This window comes from Pseudophryne corroboree, chromosome 4, assembly GCF_028390025.1.
Source record: "Pseudophryne corroboree isolate aPseCor3 chromosome 4, aPseCor3.hap2, whole genome shotgun sequence".
Taxonomy (NCBI): Eukaryota; Metazoa; Chordata; class Amphibia; order Anura; family Myobatrachidae; genus Pseudophryne; species Pseudophryne corroboree.
In genome coordinates, this window is record NC_086447.1 from 777,723,110 (window position 1) to 777,745,224 (window position 22,115).

At 44.9% G+C, this 22,115-nt stretch overlaps 1 protein-coding gene across 5 annotated transcripts in view; it reads right to left on the minus strand.

Annotated features, from left to right (window-relative positions):
* Window positions 1-12,651, minus strand: part of SERTAD4 (SERTA domain containing 4) — a 98,984-nt gene extending 86,333 nt beyond the window's left edge. The window contains exon 1 of one of the 5 annotated variants that reach the window (XM_063918283.1): window positions 12,562-12,651. The gene's annotated coding sequence lies outside the window, so the exon portion shown is untranslated. Of the gene's footprint in view, window positions 1-8,976; window positions 9,002-11,878; window positions 11,983-12,035; window positions 12,129-12,561 lie in introns of those variants that run through there. The other 4 variants (XM_063918284.1, XM_063918288.1, XM_063918285.1 and 1 more) reach the window with 4 other exon arrangements.
* Between the last annotated feature and the right edge of the window lie 9,464 nt (window positions 12,652-22,115).

Genomic DNA, 22,115 nt, shown 5'->3' on the forward strand with positions numbered 1-22,115 from the left:
CCTGCGGATCCATCTATACCCCACGGTCCTTTTGGAGTCCCTAGCATCCTCTAGGACGTATGAGAAATAATAATACAAAATCCAAACAAACTGACAACTTATCTCTAAGGAGAGTGGCGAATGATAGGGTCATTTGCTGTCACTCTTCACAGAAATGAATGGGAATGTGCTAATTGGCTGAGAGTGCTGCTCCACCACTCTCAGCCAATCAGTACGATCCACTCTCTCCGCCAATCAGCTTCCCCGTTCAATTCAATGGAAAGTGACTGCAAGTGACCCTATCACTTCCATTGCAGCGCTCCACAATGCCTGGGTTTTTTGTTTTTCCAAAGTCGTGGATACTTACAGGAATCAAAGACGACCTCATCCCTGAATTTTGAGAATATAAAATTGGAGAATGAGGGCTGTGTGAGGGAGTGGTGTAATAAATATATACTTTCAACATGCGTGTCTTTTCTTTTCTTTATTTTATTATGTTTTTCACAGGCGGACTACAGGCACCAGCGGGCCCTTAATGTCTGGGCATGCTGGCACATATGGTTTGGCAAGTGGCATCATGCCAGGTCAAGCTTGATGGGACTAGAGGCCACCTACAAATGAACAATGGGGCAAATGTACTAAGCCTTGGAGAGTGATAAAGTGAAGAGAGATAAAATACCAACCAAACAGCTTCTGTCATTTGTCAAACACAGCCTGTAACATGGCAGCTAGGAGCTGACTGGCTGGTACTTTACCTCTCTCCACTTTATCTGTCTCCCCCCGCCCCCCATTAGTTACCTATTGTCCATCGCTACCATTTATTCACTTTTATATGTAACAAATCCCGCACAGATCATACTGATCAGACCGATCTATGCAGGCTTCAGGTCCGCTATAGGTTCTATGGGTGTATCCAACGGGGTTTAAGACAAACTATACACGCTGGACATCGCCGTCGGAAGTTCTATTGACACTGAAATCCAATGAACAGTAACTGCAGGATTTTGAGACAGCAATCCCACAGCGATGTCCAGCAGACTGCAATAGACAGCAATCCCACAGCGATGTCCAGCAGACTGCAATAGACAGCAATCCCACCGCGATGTCCAGCAGACTGCAATAGACAGCAATCCCACAGCGATGTCCAGCAGACTGCAATAGACAGCAATCCCACAGCGATGTCCAGCAGACTGCAATAGACAGCAATCCCCCAGCGATGTCCAGTAGACTGCAATAGACAGCAATCCCACAGCGATGTCCAGCAGACTGCAATAGACAGCAATTCCACAGCGATGTCCAGCGGACTACAATAGACAGCAATCCCACAGCGATGTCCAGCAGACTGCAATAGACAGCAATCCCACAGCGATGTCCAGCGGACTGCAATAGGCAGCAATCCCACAGCGATGTCCAGCGGACTGCAATAGACAGAAATCCCACAGCGATGTCCAGCGGACTACAATAGGCAGCAATCCCACAGCGATGTCCAGCGGACTGCAATAGACAGCAACCCACAGTGATGTCCAGCGGACTGCAATAAACGGCAATCCCACAGTGATGTCCAGCGGACTACAATAGGCAGCAATCCCACAGCGATGTCCAGCAGACTGCAATAGACAGAAATCCCACAGTGATGTCCAGCGGAATGCAATAAACGGCAAACCCAATTCACAGTATATTTACCACCATGTGTCATCTTACATATAACCAGTGGTTAATGTTAAAGAAACACACCTCATATTTGGGATTGCACGTTAAAGAAACATTACAGGTTGAAGCCCTATGTCTTGTGCGCATACGCAGCAGCCGCACTGCGCGATCACCTCTGCCTGAATGATGGAAGGGAGCGTGCCTGATTGGGGAGCGCCATCGGCGTTTGAACGCCATTGGGGGGGGCGCAGTCCGGAGAACGCAGGCGTGTTGCTGGGGCAGGCTGCTGCGGCGGCTGTGTAATGTCCAAACATGGTGGGTAGCTAGGCTGCGTGGGCAGGTAGCTACTCACCGGAGGCAAAAGTATCGCCGTGCGATACTTTTTAGCACATCTACAATCAGCTCTGAATCACCCCCATAGTAACGAAATAAAATGATTAATATACTGTGTATAAATGAAAAGGGAAACCAAACTGTGCTTAGTAGATAGGCACATTATCGCCAGCACAGGAATAGATGCTACAGATAGATCCTCCACATATTTAATAACAAAACACAAACGCTGCTTTAGAGCAAACGGAGCACAAACTTCCAGACAAGTAGGAAGGAAAATATCTTTAGCCCCTGCATTTATCTTACACATCCAACACCTAACAAATTGCCTTCTGCTACAGTCCTGGCTTAAGAGAACATCAGTGTGAACAGCTGGAGGAGGAGAAGGAGTATGAAGCAATTGTATATACAAGTATATGAATATCTGCAGTTAAAACACCAACACCTCAGGGAACCTGTGTAAAATGTGTGCAGTCACTATGTTGAGTTCCTTTGCCTCCTGATATCTATAACATATGGTTTTAAGACTTACGACTGTTAAAGTGGGAAGAAAGCGCTAAAGGCAATGAGCAGGAAAAAGCTGTTTACCTAAAGTAAATAAATGTTAGCGTTACCGCATTTTGAACAAGAAACCGAACTTGTAAAATGAGGCTTTACGTCAGCTATGAGATGCGCATAGGGAGGTACTTTAGGCACCTACATTGCACACATATTAGATAAAACACTGGGTGTTCTGCGGGTTGTGCAGAAGGACGCAGGAGAATTAATGGAACTGTTTTGCATATAAACAGATACACCAACATTTGGCACATGGCTTCGGCTGTCATTTGATTGCTGCTGGTGCAATTGGCTTTATAGAGCTCAGTCATACAGCCTACTGCTTAATTTGTCCATGTGGAAGTATTAAGGCTTTCTTAATTTGTATGCCCAATTGGTACGCTTTTCCCATCTGATGAAAAACAGGTGCAGCAAGGGGCTTGTTCACACACAGGGGGGAGGTAAGAGATGAATGAAAACATTCACGTTCTTCAGATGCATTTTTTTCATGCCCTTTTCCAGCATTTTACCACGCGCTGTACTTATTCCATTGCAAACATTTACTGGTAACATGGCGCATTGTAAAATCTGCGGCAATAACATGTCAGTTTTGTATTTGGATGATGCCTCCAGCGCACATGAAGGTGCACGCTAAGAATGTGCTATCAGATGTCTGCACAACCTAGAACAGTACCTAGGTGTGAAAGGAGGCGGAAACATGTCACCGAGCGCACAGTACATGGCATCCTAGTGTTACAGAATATGGTTCCCTGTTTTCCCTGGTATTATCCCTTTCTCGTCTCATTTATTAAAATCTTGAATTACTGCTTTTGATACTGTGATTTTTACATTGTTATTTTATTTATTTTTGTTTTATAATTTACTGTATGTATAACATGTTATTGGATAATCATCTATATGCAGTACAATATCTATACAGAGCACTTATTTGCATTTTGCAAAGTACAACCAACGCACGTCAGGTTATAATGTTATAATAAATGTCCAAAGCTCACGTTCAACCTACTCACGTCCACTGGGACAAAAACGACTCTACATTTTAATCTGCACCATGTTTAGAACCTTATCTCCCTTACATATGAGGTATTTAAACATCTAATGCCTGAGAAGATGTCAAGAAATTGGCGGACTCCACAGGAGACAAATATCCCAGTACACAGTCCCTGTGCAACAGAAGAAAAATCCTCACATCTACCTGCACCTGCTAGTGGTATCTGCAACCACCATAGGACATTGGTGCAATTATTATTAAGCACCTAATAACACCCTAGAACGGGTGAGTATATTGTATATATTCACATTACAATTCACATTACAATTTTCCTACCCTTCTACAACAGTCTACACAAGTGGTTCTTAAACTCGGTCCTCAGTTCCCCACACAGTTCACATTTTGCAGATCACCTAGCAGGAACACAGGTGTATTTATTAGTCACTGATATATTTTAAAACATCCACAGGTGGAGCTAATTATTTCACTTGTGATTCTGTGAGGAGACCTGGAAAACATGAACTGTTTGGGGTCCTGAGGACCATGTTTTAGAACTTGTGGTCTACACTATTGTTCTTTTTTATCTTCTTTCTCATATATCCATTTATATCCTTTGGCTATCTCAGAAACACCTTCTTTTCAATAACATGGGCAATTGACAAGATGTTATAATAGAATTCACTATTATAAAAGTGGGAGACTACACAGTAATAACTTAAACCACAGAGCTAACGACTGTCCCCCCCAGTAACACTCAGCCTCCTGCTGCTGGTATAGTTCAACACCTGCTACACTAGAACCACCCTGCTTTTCTCTGAAAACCCTACTTGGTTTTTGGGTCTATTCATAAAGTAGAGAAAAGACCTGTTTCACGGAAAATAGGGATTTCTCTGCTTTGGGCTATTCATGAAGTGGGTTACCTTGGAGAAGTTCCTAACTTCTCCAAAGGCAACCCCACTCCATGGCTAAATTGCATCACCATACTTTAGTATGGTGAGTGCGATTCATGAAAGGACGGAAATATCAGCTTTCCGCTTCTCCAGGACAGCGTAATCTGAACTGCAGTGCGAAACGGCAAGGAAGCACAATGCAGATTGATGTCCTTACAGATTGTGCACTATAAGGATTTCAAGAGTTTTTACCACACAGGTGGAGATGTGTTAGACCGATTTGTTGTTAGTGAACACTCTTCGGTCAGATGATAGTGACACAAGGTGAGCAAAGTGCAGTCACACAATCTATGTAGCAGTTTAGTCTGTGATTGGATAGAGATGTCACAAAGTTGGATGTATCAACCTAACACACGCAGTAAAACTGCTGTTTTCGAGGTTTACCACAATACATATGGTTCCCCATATGTATTAAAATGGTCCGCAGCAGATACTGAAGAATTCTATGAGGCCTGCAATATGCCAATATGCAGCAAGCCCCAGAAACCAAAACTTTCTGGAGCTTCTGCACAATAGGCTACGACGTCTATAAATGGCGTGCCCTATAGAAGCCTATTGGCATCTTTTTGCACAAAGAAAGGGAAGTTCCCCTGACTATTGCACATGCATAGGTCGACGGCCACGCATGCACAATATTACTCCTAGATCATAAACCTGGAAGTCTTCTCGTTGCAAGAGAGAGCTCTTCTTGGAAGTAGTTGTTCCTGCAGGTAAGTATTCATACATAATATTAAATCCCATTAGGAATGCAATAGATGGCAGTAGCGATACATGATACGTCCCACACAAAGTGGGGGGAATTCAATTGTTTGAAAAGTCGGTTGGGTGTCTGTTTTTTCCTGCCTATTCAATTGTTTGAAAAGTCAGTTGGGTGTCTGTTTTTTCCTATCTAATAGACAGAAAAAAACAGACACCCAACTGACTTTTCGAACAATTGAATTCCCCACTATGTATCAGGTTAGCCTGTGACTGGATGGTGATGTCACAGGAAGAGCACTGTGCAGTCACACAGTCTATGTAGCAGGTTAGTCTGTGATTGGATAGTGATGTCCCAGAGTGAGCACAGTGCAGTCACACAGTCTATGTAGCAGGGTAGTCTGTGATTGGATAGTGATGTCACAGGATGAACACTTTGCAGTCACACAGTCAATGTAGCAGGTTAGTCTGTGATTGGATGGTGATGTCACAGGGTGAGCACAGTGCAGTCACACAATCTATGTAGCAGGATAGTCTGTGATTGGATGGTGATGTCACAGGATGAACACTTTGCAGTCACACAGTCAATGTAGCAGGTTAGTCTGTGATTGGATGGTGATGTCACAGGGTGAGCACAGTGCAGTCACACAATCTATGTAGCAGGATAGTCTGTGATTGGATAGTGATGTCACAGGATGAACACTTTGCAGTCACAGTCTATGTAGCAGGTTAGTCTGTGATTGGATGGTGATGTCACAGAGTGAGCACAGTGCAGTCACACAGCCTATGTAGCAGGGTAGTCTGTGATTGGATAGTGATGTCACAGGATGAACACTTTGCAGTCACACAGTCAATGTAGCAGGTTAAGGCCCATACACACTTGACGATAAAATGAGCGACGTCGTTCATTTCAGCCCTCATCAACGACGTCGCTCATTATATCGTCAAGTGTGTATGCATCCGACGACCACCGATGCGCGGCCCCGCGGGACGTTAACGACCCTCGCTTATCTGTGGAGCATGTATGCTCAATTTCCACTATGGTCGTTACCGACCAGAGACGTCGTTGAATGTGTATGGTGTGAACGACCAACGACCAAGCCACTGTTTACCAGCCCTGTTCCCAGCTCATTATTTTAATAAACTGTTCAGCTTGGACGCTTCAACAATGAATGGTCTTTGGTCGTTGGTCTTTGGTTGTTGGTAGTGTGTATGCTCATGTCGTTTGCTCAGCTGTTCAAGGGAAGTTGTTAACGACGGTCGTTAACGACGTGTGCATCGTCAAGTGTGTATGGGCCTGTGATGTCACAGGGTGAGCACAGTGCAGTCACACAATCTATGTAGCAGGATAGTCTGTGATTGGATGGTGATGTCACAGGATGAACACTTTGCAGTCACACAATCTATGTAGCAGGTTAGTCTGTGATTGGATGGTGATGTCCCAGAGTGAGCACAGTACAGTCACACAGCCTATGTAGCAGGGTAGTCTGTGATTGGATAGTGATGTCACAGGATGAACACTTTGCAGTCACACAATCTATGTAGCAGGTTAGTCTGTGATTGGATGGTGATGTCACAGGGGCCCTACACACTGGCCGATCCGCCGCCGAGTTGCCCGACGGCGGATACGGCCGACCCGGCGGCGGGGGGCAGTGACGGGGGAGTGAAGTTTCTTCACTCCCCCCGTCACGCGGCTCCACTGAAGTGCAGGCAAATATGGACGAGATCGTCCATATTGGCCTGCATGCACAGCCGACGGGGGACCAGTGATGAACGAGCGCGGGGCCGCGCATCGTTTATCGCTGGAGCCTCCACACTGAAAGATATGAACGAGTTCTCGTTCATTTATGAACGAGACCGTTCATATCTTTCAAAAAAATCGGCCAGTGTGTAGGGCCTAACAGAGTGAGCACAGTGCAGTCACACAGCCTATGTAGCAGGTTAGTCTGTGATTGGATGGCGATGTCACCGAGTGAGCATAGTGCAGTCACACAATCTATGTAGCAGGTTAGTCTGTGATTGGATGGCGATGTCCCAGAGTGAGCACAGTGCAGTCACACAATCTATGTAGCAGGGTAGTCTGTGATTGGATGGCGATGTCACCGAGTGAGCATAGTGCAGTCACACAATCTATGTAGCAGGTTAGTCTGTGATTGGATGGTGATGTCCCAGAGTGAGCACAGTGCAGTCACACAGCCTATGTAGCAGGGTAGTCTGTGATTGGATGGTGATGTCACAGAGTGAGCACAGTGGAGTCACACAGTCTATGTAGCAGGTTAGTCTGTGATTGGATAGTGATGTCACAGAAAAGGCACAGTACACTCACACAATCGGGTTCCAATCAGGATACCGGCGATCAGAATCTGGCAGTCAAAATACCGACGCCAGAATCCCGACACTATTCAGAATGCCGACACCAGGGAATAGATTAGTCTGTGATTGGATAATGATGTCAGAAGATGAGCACTGTGCAGTCACACAGTCTATGTACCAGGTCAGTCTCTGATTAGATGGTGATATCACAGGATGAGCACTTTGCAGTCACACAGTCTATGTAGTAGGCTAGTCTATGATTGGATAGTGATGGCACAGGATGGCACAGGATGAGCACTGTGCAATGGTTTGTTCCCACCAATGATTCAACCTTACTGAGGGGCATGGTGGGCCATGGACCAATCAGAATTGAGGGCAGGGCTTAGCTGTGCAACGTGATGGCGGTGCTAAGCTCTATTCCCCAGCTTTGGGGAAAAAAACACTATCATCCTGTCTGCCATCGATGGCAAAACCATCGACCATCAGTGAAGAACTATCGATCGTAGTTGGTCATCCCTAAACTTGACTGGTCAGCCTGAATCTACTGTAGTATGCTGATGCTCTGACCATATGGAGCATCTCCAAACAGGCAATGTGAAGCCCCTAGCGGTACCATCTGTATACTAGGTACCACCTATGTGATGGCTAAATACTATCACACTGTATGCCAACGATTTATGAGACGTTTTTATAACACTATTCCTGTTCTGGTTTTCTGTCAGCCGTCCTTTACACCCAAATCTGAAAACTCTGGCCTGGACAGAAGCAGCACTCTATTAAAGGTTTGCTGATTTTTAGCCAATGGCCGGATGCTGTTACAACATCACATCTTAATGTCTATGGGTGGATACAGTACAGTAAACTTTCTAAAGAGCACAAGTAAAGAAGTACATTCTATAAAATGACAGCTAGAAGCTTATGGAGGGTCATTCCGAGTTGATCGCTCGCTAGCAACTTTTTGCTGGCTTGCGATCAGATAGTCGCCGCCTATGGGGGAGTGTATTTTCGCTTTGCAAGTGCGCAAACGCGTGTGCTGCCGAGCGGCCTGAAAGAAATTTGTGCAGTTTCTAAGTAGCTCTAGACTTACTCAGCCCTTGCGATAATTTCAGCCTGTCTGGTCTGGATTTGACGTCAGACACCCGCCCTGCAAACGCATGAACACGCCTGCGTTTTTCCAACCACTCCCTGAAAACGGTCAGTTGACACCCATATACGCCCTCTTCCTGTCAATCACCGTGCGTTCAGCTGTGCGAATGGATTCTTTGTTAAATCCATCGCTCAGCATGAACCGCTTTATACTCGTACGACGTACCTGCGCATTGCGGTGCATACGCATGCGCAGTTTAGCCGCGGTTGAGATGATCGCTGCGCTGCAAAAAGTTGCTAGCGAGCGATCAACTCGAAATGACCCCCATGGTTGCTAAGGGCAACTTCTCCAAATGTCGTCTTTAGAATGTTTGATACATCTCCCCCTACGTCACCATAATTGTATATACAGCTTTGTACAGCCTGTCAGTTCTGGACTCAGGTGTGTTCTGGAGAGCCGTGTGTTACAGTGCCATCATTCAGATTTCTTTTTCCCATCTCTGCAGCTGACAAAAGAACAATGTATCCTTCATTTTTCTTTTAAACATGCAAAAAAACAATAATATATTAGCTTGCTATTGAATACAGCTATATTAATGAACTGGAAAATATCATATAGTCTTTCTGTATCTCTGGTGTGTAGTCCATTCATTTTTCACACAGCTGCCAACCCAAACCTGCAGCGGAATTTCAGTGCTTTAATGCAAGGAGCAGTTCTGTAATTGTATTCTGATTCAAGTCATTGGTTGGATCTGCTACGGCCATGGGAATATTATTATAGTGGCTGCACCTAGAACATGTTATATCATTATTTTATGCAAGATTCAAAATAATGGGTTTCCAGACCATACATGAGATACAATCTAACAGGGTCTGCTCTGTGATGTCCTATGCAGCAATAATTCACAATTCAAATGCACTAATGCTGCAAAGTGTAAATATAAGCTAAAGTGATAACCTTTATCGGATCAGTGGCAGATTTACATTGCCGGAGAGCGAGACCATTTTGTCAGTGCTGCACAAAGTATGATCCCACCATGAACTAGAACATTATGTACCTGCTGATGCCCTGGGTCTACAGGAATAAGTCCAATAAAATATTTCCACAGAAACGCCTGAATGGACACTTTAACCTCACTAACATAGCTTTCCTATAATACGGTACACTGATTCCCTACCAAAGTGCCGGGATGCCTAACAGGCTGAATGTGTCACAAGAAGGGAGGTCAGGAAGGCGGAATGTCTTTAAAAATGAATTTCTACAGAGACAATTATACATCAGCTACATTCATACATATGAAAGTGAATAGGTCACATTTGTCCAGTATTAAGTCTTTCAATTCTTTAACGCGGATATGCTTAAAAAAAATGAATCACATGGACGGTATGTCTGTACATCTGTCACATCTCCAAGATAATGCTATAGTAATTTATGCTGTGCTGTATACTGAAGTGCCCAGGTTCTCTACCTGTGGTACAGTATATGTAGTATACCAATATATAGAGATTAAGTTAGTGAAATACAGGTCTTAATAACATTTATTATAAACTAATTCATTTATTATAAACTAATTATAAATGTTAACAAAATCTAAACAAATGGGTATTTAACAAACAATAAGCAGAGTGACTGATTTATCATTTAGCCCTGATTAAGGGTTACTTTCGATGAAGAAATACACCTTAGGAGGCACTTGGCAAACATTTACCATCTCACAAAGATCATTAATGTATTGCAGATCCTGCTATACTATATCATATTCCTAAAACGCACAGCTTATATTGTACATTTCTGCCTCGATGTGTACACAATTGTATTAGATTCCTCCTGACATTCCAAGCACAAAACAAATAAAATAAAAAACATACATGGTTAATACATCTTTTTATAATCAGCATGTGTTTTTCCGTAGATTTGCTATGCTGAAATTATTAATGATACAGTAAATACAATGCTGACTGCACAGTATATAATCATGCTATAATACTTTTTTTAACAGTAATCTTAATAAATTAGCATAGTGCAACCACTTAATCAACTTTTTTTTTTTCAGGAAAACTTAATAATGTATCATTTTGACATATTTCAATGTATAACTGTTATGTTGCTTAGTGGCCACCTCTATAGTACTGTACAGTGTCAATATGGACTGCTGATGCCCACTTCTATAGTACTGTACAGTGTCAATGTGGACTAACGGTGCCCTACTTCTATAGAACTGTACAGTGTCGCCATGAACTGACAATACCCACTAACTGTACAGAGTCAATATGGACTTCCGGTGCCCACTTCTATACTACTGTACAATGTCAATGTGGACTGCCAATGGCCACTTCTATAGCACTGTACAGTGACAATGTGGACTGCCAATGGCCACTTCTATAGCACTGTACAGTGACAATGTGGACTGCCAATGCCCCCTTCCCTAGTACTGTACCATGTTAATGTGGACTGCCAATACCCATTTCTCTAGTACTGTAGAGTATCAATGTGGACTGCCATTGACCATTTCTATAGTACTGTATAGTATCAGTGTGTACTGCCAATGCACACATCTATAGTACTATACAGTGTCAATATGGACTGCCAATGGCCACTTCTATAGCACTGTACAGTGACAATGTGGACTGTCAATGCCCCCTTCCCTATTACTATACCATATTAATGTGGACTGTAAATACCCATTTCTCTAGTACTGTAGAGTATCAATGTGGACTGCCATTGACCATTTCTATAGTACTGTATAGTATCAGTGTGTACTGCCAATGCACACATCTATAGTACTGTATAGTGTCAATATGGACTGCCAATGACCACTTCTATAGGATTGTACAGTATCAATGTGGACTGCCAATGCCCACTTCTATAGGACTGTACAGTATCAGTGTGGACTGCCAATGCTCACTTCTATAGGACTGTACAGTATCAGTGTGGACTGCCAATGCCCACTTCTATAGGACTGTACAGTATCAATGTGGAATGCCAATGCTCACTTCTATAGGACTGTACAGTATCAATGTGGACTGCCAATGCCCACTTCTATAGGACTGTACAGTATCAATGTGGACTGCCAATGACCACTTCTAGAGTATTGTGCAGTGTCAATGTGGACTGCCAATGAACAATTCAATAGTAATGTACAGCCCACCCCTGTTGCTGGACATAATTGCGCTAAACTACAGTTAGTTGAGTGTAAAACATCTTGGCTTCTTGGTCAGACTCCCTGTAAAAATAACAAAAATACAAATACAGTGCTGCTGCCCCTAATCACTGCTCCCACCAAATTGTGAAGGCAAAAAGAAAAAAGTTATTAGAACATACAGTATAAATACCATGATTTCAGCACTGCCACACAGAGCACATGCAGCCTTTCATGCATCAATCACATCCCTGGAAGTCTCAGCAGGCTGGATGTGGCAGACATGTAGCAGTTAGCCCCCAGGTATGTCATAAACACTAAAATATTAATCTTTCCAACCTAAAGTGACCCTCGTGCCAGCTCTGCTGACTGCTGAGAACACACTGCTCCTTCCTCCCCGCCTGGGGCTGTGTTCTGACCTGATCATCCAACAAGCACAGACAGATCCCTGGATACACAATCATATGCTCTCCCTTCCAGAGCAGACAATTAGTATTCCTAACAGCAATTATCACTAACATCACATTAACCCTCTCCTAGTGCACACACACTTATCCCTTTGTCACCATTCCTGGACCCTGATGGAATGGTGCCCTCTGCGCTATCACCACCAATCTGTGCCCTCTGCGCTATCACCACCGCCACAGAACAGCGCACTGGGCACAGAATGGCACTGCGCAGGAACAGCTTGCGCTCGCCTACGGAAAAAGCGCAGCAGCAATTCTGCAAACCCGGATCCCAGCGCAATCACCCTTTGCGTTAGCATTAACATTCTGCTACATGGGGACTAGCATAAAGTTTCTGTGGCTGCAGGAGGGTTTCTGGCGGCACCCGCTCATACAGCGCCTCATGCCCATCACCTTACCAGAGCTGCGTCCTGCAGACAAGCCGCTGACTGATGGATCCCTGGATAAAGGAGCGCTGATCCCCGGTCCGTCCCTGGCATCTGTCAGACCCGGGCTGATGTGTGCACTGTGACTTGCAGCAGGCAGCAGCGTTATTATGGTAATGCAATGAGGGCTCGGAGTCTAGCAACCAGCGTGTGAAACCAGTAAATCCTGTTTAACATTTCCCTCTGGATCTCACAGGAGGATTTCTAGTGTGCCCCCAGGGTGAGAAAGGAAATATGACAACCTCGTGTCTTGCCCAGGCACTCAGCGCCTCACTCCCTCCTCCAGACCAGGGAGGTGTGACTGCTGGCACCTGGCGGTACTGCAACCCATGCTGCTGGCGAGCCCTCCTGCAAGCTCTGGATTACACTAGCTAGGGAAAGTGCCACTTGCGGTCTATTATAGCATCACTCATTTATATTATGCTATATCTTATTGCCTGTGCTATTAGAGTGCATCATATTATACATATAACAGCAGCTACAAGATCTGCAAGATACCTTATACTGTATGTCACTGAGCCTGCCTCACAGCGCCTGCATACACTGACTAGACTCCAGCTAGCCTTGGCAGGTACATTGTCTTTTATTTTACAGAGCGTTTAAAAGCCGAAAAGCAACAAAAAGTGACAATATGTTAAACGATATCGCTTATTTTCACCCTTCTGAGCGACATTGTTTAAAATATAGCCCAGTGTGAACGGTGCGAACGATGAACGATGCGCGCTCCCGCATGTTGTCAATGAGGTAGTCTGATGGGCCCTACTCACTGGCCGAGGTGCCCGACGGCCGATACGGCCGACGAGCGACCCGGCGGCGGGGGGGGCAGTGACGGGGGGAGTGAAGCTTCTTCACTCCCCCCGTCACCCGGCTCCATAGACGTGCAGGCAAATATGGACGAGATCGTCCATATTGGCCTGCATGCACAGCCGACGGGAGACCAGCGATGAACGAGCGCGGGGACGCGCATCGTTCATCGCTTAATGGGCCCTACTCACTGGCCGAGGTGCCCGACGGCCGATACGGCCGACGAGCGACCCGGCGGCGGGGGGGGCAGTGACGGGGGGAGTGAAGCTTCTTCACTCCCCCCGTCACCCGTCTCCATAGACGTGCAGGCAAATATGGACGAGATCGTCCATATTGGCCTGCATGCACAGCCGACAGGAGACCAGCGATGAACGAGCGCGGGGACGCGCATCGTTCATCGCTTAAGTCTCCACACTGAAAGATATGAACGAGATCTCGTTCATTTATGAACGAGATCGTTCATATCTTTCAAAATATCGGCCAGTGTGTAGGGCCCTTAAGTCTCCACACTGAAAGATATGAACGAGATCTCGTTCATTTATGAACGAGATCGTTCATATCTTTCAAAATATCGGCCAGTGTGTAGGGCCCATGACGTCTGTCCCAGCAGCTCAGTTCTGGCTATATATGACACAGTGCAAATTGTTCAGTGTGACCGATGCCGTTCATCTGGGAAGGTCAAAGGAAAATAATGAACGATATCGTTCATCGTTCATGTCGTCCAGTGTGGCTCTGCCTTTATAGGCCCTACACACTGGCCGATTTTTGGAAAGATATGAACGATCTCGTTCATAAATGAACGAGAACTCGTTCATATCTTTCAGTGTGGAGACTCCAGCGATGAACGATGCGCGGCCCCGCGCTCGTTCATCGCTGGTCTCCCGTCGGCTGTGCATGCAGGCCAATATGGACGATCTCGTCCATATTTGCCTGCACTTCAATGCAGCCGCGTGACGGGGGGAGTGAAGAAACTTCACTCCCCCCGTCACTGCCCCCCCGCCGCCGGGTCGCTCGTCGGCCGTATCCGCCGTCGGGCAGCTCGGCGGCGGGTCGGCCAGTGAGTAGGGCCCCTTATTGTGACGCCTGAAGAAGTATAGCTTGGGCTCAGTTAACCAATGATGATACAGTGGAGGGGATTCAGAGGTGGACGCTATGCACACCAAGACGCATTATCGGCTCACTATTGGCCACACCATTGGACATTGCACCTGCATATGGGGGGTCATTCCGAGTTCGCTCGCAAGCTGCTTTTAGCAGCTTTGCACACGCTAAGCCGCCGCCTACTGGGAGTGAATCTTAGCATTTTAAAATTGCGAACGAAAGATTAGCAGAATTGCGAATAGACACTTCTTAGCAGTTTCTGAGTAGCTCCAGACTTACTCGGCATCTGCGATCAGTTCAGTGCTTGTCGTTCCTGGTTTGACGTCACAAACACACCCAGCGTTCGCCCAGACACTCCTCCGTTTCTCCAGACACTCCCGCGTTTTTCCCAGAAACGGTAGCGTTTTTTCGCACACACCCATAAAACGGCCTGTTTCCGCCCAGAAACACCCACTTCCTGTCAATCACATTACGATTACCAGAACGAAGAAAAAACCTCGTAATGCCGTGAGTAAAATACCTAACTGCATAGCAAATTTACTTGGCGCAGTCACACTGCGGACATTGCGCATGCGCATTAGCGACTAATCGCTCCGTTGCGAGAAAAATATAACGAGCGAACAACTCGGAATGACCCCCATGGTGCAGTGTGATACGGTAACGCGGTAGTGCTGCTACCCACTGTGCTAACTGTACTGTGCGCCCAAAAATACCAATTTTACTCTTTTAAAATACAGAACTATTAATCTCACTAAACACACCAGCATATACTTGTTAACAAAACAAAATTAATTTAAAAAAGTGCCTGTTTTAGGCACGTTGCAGCCATTTTTCATTCTTTTGTTCCTAAGCCAAACATTTGGAACCCTCTCCCCTGTAGAAATCCTGCTTTTGTCCCTGCACCCTTGGTTTAGTAGGAAAAGCCCTACCGATACAAAGTCATGTAAAGTGGCTGTAGCCTTGGCAGACATTTTGTGCTAGTCACTAGCGCCTAATGAATGCATTCTCATGAATGCTGGCCCCGCTGCGCTATGGCTGCTTCTACTGTGTAAAGGCACAAAAGAGGTTTACATGGTATATAGCAGACGGTACGCAGTTAAAATGCCGGCTGACAGGATCCTGGCGTTCAGGATACCGACGCCGAAATCCCGACAGCCAACAATGCTGCCAGCCGGAATCCCGGTGCACAAGGGCTATTCCCATTTGGGGGTGTCCACGACACCCATAAAGTGGGAATAGATCATGTGGCGAGTGCAGCAAGGGGTCTCAGTGCTCACTCTGCTGCTGGCAGTCTGATGGGCAAGATGCCGCTGTCATGATATTGACAGCCGGCATCCCGTCCGCCGGGATAACTAATGTAATCCTAGCGGACAATTCAATTAGCTGGGAGGGGGACAGGGGCGTTTTAAGCGAGGAGGAGGCCCACGTTCAGCCTCCTCCGTTCGGGCCCACTCCTCTCTGACGGCAGCGGGGAAAGTCTGAGCACTAGCGGGTTCAGACTCTACTGCGCATGCGCAGATCTCCGGGAAAATGGTGCAACAGACATTTTCCCTGAGATTTCTCTACTGCACATGCGCAGAACTCCGTGAAAATGGCAGCTGAGCCATTTTCACTGTGTTTTAACAGCACTGCGGATTTCGGCGCTGGACTCCGGAGGGGTGAGTATTTTAAAAATGTGTGCAGCGTGTTAGGTGGGGGCCCCCTCTGGACTCAGGGGCCCGTGTGCACCGCACACACTGCACCCATTATAGAAACGCCAGTGGAGGGGGGTGAGTTGCTGTTTTAATGGTTTTGACACGACCTCCTCGCAGCCCGATCACGCACCGATTTGCAGTTTCTTTAGTACGCAGCCCTATAGGACTGTTAACAAAAAGCAGCAAGTTTGGCGCTAATGTAAGGGCTGCATATGGCTGCGCTTACTGGCTGAGTGACCCGCCTTGCCGCTAAATATATTAACCAAAAACAGTGATATCTATATACCATGCTTGCTATTTGTTTTTGAATCAATAGTTTTTATCTATTTAATTTGCTTACGTTTTTGGTAATTACCTTTGTGTGTATATATATTTTTATATACACCAGCAATACTCCAAGCTGTGCTCTACAGTATATTAAAAACCCATGTGGTCAGTTCTACACTAGAAAGTGTGAAAGTTGATGAGAATTGATCAGCTTCACGTACTGTATATTGGAAGTAACATTCCCGAGATCTGCCATTTCCCGCTGTGCGAAGACTCTAATTTGGATATTGGTTCTCAGTGACCAGTCCATCTGTGAGAGGGGTCTGATCAGCCAACATGGCAGCTGTGGTTGCGGATGTCCATCCTATTTGTCAGCAATGACATAGCAGCAGCAGCAGCGGTGTTATATCTCAGAATGTGTGTCCTTGAAAGTGCATGAACCACTGGCTTCTTATAATTATGTATCTAGCACCTAAAATGCCTCTGTCATGCAGGAGATATTGGAGTAGTATTTCTTCAAAGTTCTGAGTATGGGATTACTGAACCATGGGGCAGATGTATTAAGCCTGGAGAAGGGATAAAGCAGTGATAAGTGCAAGGTGATAACACACCAGCCAGTCACCTCCTGTCATTTTTCAAACCCGTAATGATTGGCTGGTGTGTTATCACCTTCCACTTATCACTGCTTTATCCCTTCTCCAGGCTTAATACAGGTATGGGTCGTTGGGTCGACAGTCATTAGGTCGACAGCCATTAGGTCAACAACTATTGGTCGACATGCATTTGGTCGACATGGTCATTAGGTTGACAGGGTCATTAGGTCGACATGTACTAGGTCGACAGGTCAAAAGTTTTTGTTACTTTTTTTGGTGTCGTTTTCTTTGTAAAATGACAGGGAACCCCAATTAGTGCACTGTGTCCCCTCGCATGGGCAAGGTGCCTCACTCTGCTACCGCTGCGCTCGGCACAGGTTACCGTTCCCAATTTTAGTCCACGTGGATCGTACAGTATGAAAAAGTCCAAAAATTGGAAAAAAATTGTGAAAAACTCATGTCGACCCTTTGAACTGTTGACCTAGTACATGTCGACCCAATGACCATGTCGACCTAATGACCCTGTCGACCTAATGCATGTCGACCAGTAGTGTCAACCTAATGACTGTCGACCTAATGAACGTATCCTGCTTAATACATCTGCCCCCATATCTGTTACAGAACTGAGACAGAAGCTTGTACCACACTGTCAGGGGGTGTGCAGTCCTATTCCAGCACAAACCTGTGCGTTATGATTCTTTTTTTTATTTCTGAACTGAGACATATTTATGATAAGGACATTGGGGTCTAATTACTAAGCCGTGGAGACAGATAAAGTGGAGAGAGATAAAGTACCAGCCAATCAGCTCCTAACTGCCATGTTTCAGGCTTTGTTTGAAAAATAGTAGTTAGGAGCTGATTGGTTGGTAGTTTATATCCACTGTATCACTCTCCAAGGCTTAGTATATCTGCCCCAAAATACCAACCAATCAGATCCTAACTGTAATTTTTCAAACACACGGCCTATAACTGACACTTAGAGCTTGATTTGTACTTTATCTCTCTCCAAGGCTAAGTACATATAATCCATTATTTATTTATTATAATTTATTACCAGTTATTTTATGTAGCGCACACATATTCCACAGCGCTGTACAGATAATATTTGCCTATCCCAAGCATGTTTAAATTGCTCTGTTGACTTAGCTCCAACCACCTGGGATGGGTGGCTATTCCACCTATTCACTACCTTTTCTATGAAGTCATTTTTCCTCAGATTTCTTCTTAACCTGCTTCACCCCAGTTTTAATGCATGTCCTTGTGTTCTAGTACTTATCTTTCTTTGAAGAATGTTTTCCTCCTGTACCTTCTTAAAACACTTAGTATATTTGAAATGTTCTATCATGTCCCACCTTTCCCTTCTCTGCTCCAAACTATACATTGATAAGATATTTTAGTCTCTCCAGGTAAGGTTTGTGATGTAGACCATACACTATTTTAGTTGCCTTTTTGGTATTCTGTCCAATCGATTTATATGCTCCTGGAGATATGACCTCCAGAACGGAACACCAGTATTCCAGATGAGGCCATACCATACAGTGGCATTATTACTTCTTTTTTACTGCTACTGGTTCATCTCCTTGTGTAACTGACTTGCCTTCCTCATTACTTTGTTTCATTGATTCCCAGCCTTTAAGTCACTAGTGACTCCTAGATCACTTTCCTCCTCAGTAGTTTCCATTATAATATCCTTAATTTAGGTTTTTGAAACCCAAGTGCATGATTTAGTATTTTTTAGCATTAAGCTGTAGTTGCCATGTTCTTAACCATTCTTCAAGTCTACCTAGGTCCTCCTTCATGTGGTTTACCCCTCCTTGTACAGTATGTCTACCCTGTGGCAGATCTTTATGTCATCTGCAAAAAGGCAACCTTCCCTTCAGTACTAATATCGCCAACATAGGTATTAAAGAGTGTCGGTCCAAGTACAGATCCCTGCTGTACTCCACTGGTAACATTTGCCTCCTTAGAATGCACTCAATTTACTACAACAGTCTGTTTCCTATCCTGCAACCAGGTTCTTATCCATTCCACTGTTTTATAATCCAATCCCACACTTTTGAGTTTATTTAGTAGTCTACAATGTGGGACCATATCAAATGCCTTACTAAAGTCTAGATTTGCTACATCTACAGCCCCCTTGATCTATTATTTTAGTCATGGAGTAAAAAAAAGTCAATAAGGTTTGTTGGCATGATCTCCCCCAGTAAATCTATGCTGTTTGGTATTCTGCAAATTGTTGAATTTAAGATATTCTACAACTCTTTCTTTTAATAGTGTTTCCATTACTTTCCCTAATACTGATGTAAGGCTTACTGGTCTGTAGTTATCCGCTACTTCCTTGCTTCCACTTTTGTGCAGTGGTACTACATTGGCTCTTTTCCAGTCCTTTGGAATTGCAGCTGTAGCTAGTGACTGGTTGAATAATTCTGTTAACGGTGCTTCCAACACATATTAAACTCTTTTAGTATCCTTGGATGTATCCCATCTGGCCCCATTGATTTACCCTGGGATGTATCCCATTTGACCCCATTGATTTTTGAGAGTTCTGTTAGGACCCTCTCCTCTGTAAACGTACTTTTCTCCACTTTATTTTTACAAATGTCCTCATTGGCCCCTTTCCCTCTCCTTCTGTTATGAATACTGAGAACAAAATATTATTTAGCAATGCTTTTGCATTGTCTCCCTCAACCAAGCTCTCACTGTCTGTCTTAAGTCTTATTGTTCCTCCATTTGATTTTTTCCTTTCAGTTATATACTTGAAAAAAGTACTTCCTCCATTATCTACTGACTGGACCGTTTTCTTCTCAGCATCTGCCTTTTTCACGCCTGATCACCTCCTTAGCCTCCTTCTGTCTCGCAAGATACACCTCTTTGTAATTATTATTTTGAGTCTGCTTATATTTCTTAAAGACCATCTTTTCTGCTTACAAACTAGTTGATACCTCTTTTGTGAACCACACTGGCTTCCTTTTCCTGGTACTTTTCCTAACCCTTTTGATACAGTGGTCTGTTGCCTTTAGTATTGCACTTTTTAATTTTTCCCAACTCTCCTGCACTCCTTCCAAGTTCCTCCAATCTGCAAATGAATCACTAATACATCTCCCCATCTGTGCAAAGTCAGCCTTCTTTGTTTTTGTGGGGCACAAGTTTGATCCTGTCTTTATACTAAACCAGGCATGTCCAAACTGCGGCCCTCCAGCTGTTGTGAAACTACATATCCCAGCATGCCCTGACACAGTTTTGCTGTCAGAGAATGCTAAAGCTGTGTCAGGGCATGCTGGGATGTGTAGTTTCTCAACAGCTGGACATGCCTGTAAACCATACTGCTGTATGGTCACTGGATTCTAGGTTCTCACTCACATATACAGTATATCTAATATCCTGTCACCATCTGTGAGTATTAAATCGAATATTGCATCTTTGCGAGTGGGCAACTGCCTGTAAGAGACATGTACACTATGGGTCTGATTCTGAATTGGAAGCAAATCCACAAATAAAAGTAGCTGCACCTTGGCAATACCATGCTACACTGGAGGTGGGACAGATTTAATGTGTGCAGACATTTAGATGTGAGAGCAGTGCGTCCAAAGTCAAACATAAATTACAATGTAAAAGTAAAACTGGACAGGTGGTCTTCTGGTTGCCGAATGTCGGGATCCCGGCGCCGGAATCCCGACACCCGGCATACCGACACATATTCTCCCTCGTGTGGGTCCACGACCCCCCTGGAGGGAGAATAAATAGCGTGGTGCGCGTAGCGAGCCACCGTGCCCACAGTGTGGCGAGCGCAGCGAGCCCACAAGGGGCTCATTTGCGCTCGCCACGCTGTCGGTATGCTGGCAGTCGGGCTCCCGGCGCCGGTATGCTGGTCGCCGGGAGCCCGGCCGCCGGCATACCATACTACTCCCAACTGGACTACATGCACAATCAGCCATTATTTACCCTTCATGCAAAAATAAATATTTGTACCCCTTACAATACACCACGACCCGCCCCCACTTCTATTCAGCTGCATTTCTTCTCTGTGTTTCTCCCAGAGGAGAGATGCAAAAGTAGGTATGTATGCTTTGCTCCTACCTTAGAATCAGCCCCCCATGCCCCCCATGCCTCCACATTTCCTCTGGTTCATAAAAAAAATATCAGAAATCCTAAGTGGCTTCTAATGTGTATAATAATTTATAATTATGTATGATCTTTATTAACTACAGGAACTTCTAATGAACTCTATGTTGCTAACATCAGATCTCATTGATTGTGGGGGTCATTCCGACCCGTTCGCACGCAGCGGTTGCTCGCTGCGGTGCGAACGGGTCGGGACTGTGGCTGCGCTGCGCCCGCAATGTGCACGCGCGCCGTTGCCAGCGACGCCGCCAGCACAGAAAGTGATCGCAGCGGCGATCGCCTGAAGACTGACAGGCGGGAGGCGTTCCGGGGCGGCAACTGACCGTTTTCAAGGTGGATCCAGGCGTTTGGAGGGCAGATGTCTGACGTCAAACCTGGGACCTTCGTCGCTGGTCTGTCGCACAGGGTCTGACTCTGCTCTTGTTTTGCAGGAAACTTTTTTAGCATAGCAGGGCTGCACAAGCGATCGCAGCCCTGCGATGCTAAAATATACTCCCCCATAGGCGGCGTCAAGTTGATCGCACAAGCAGAAAAAAGTTGCTACGTGCGATCAACTCAGAATGAGGGCCTATAAGCAATGACATTAGAACTGACCATTTAGGTTGATATTAGTTACCGATGCTTGTGCATACACTATATAAAAACATCACTTAAGTTATGTATTATATTTTCGGCACTCTACCAGCTTTATGAGTAAAGAGATATAAAGATGTTATGTTAACGTTTTTATGCTGTTGAGTAAAAAAAAAAAAAGCAAGTTTAGAGGGAAATAAATGAATATTGAACTTTTTGTGCAGATTCTGTCATAATCTGTGATATGGCAGCAATTAAAATTATTTAATGAGTTGCAGATGTTGTTTTTGGCAAAGCGAATACTTTTTTTTTTACACTTACGTTGCTAAGTATGAAGCAGCCTTAAGTTTAGTTAAAAACAATAATTTGATTT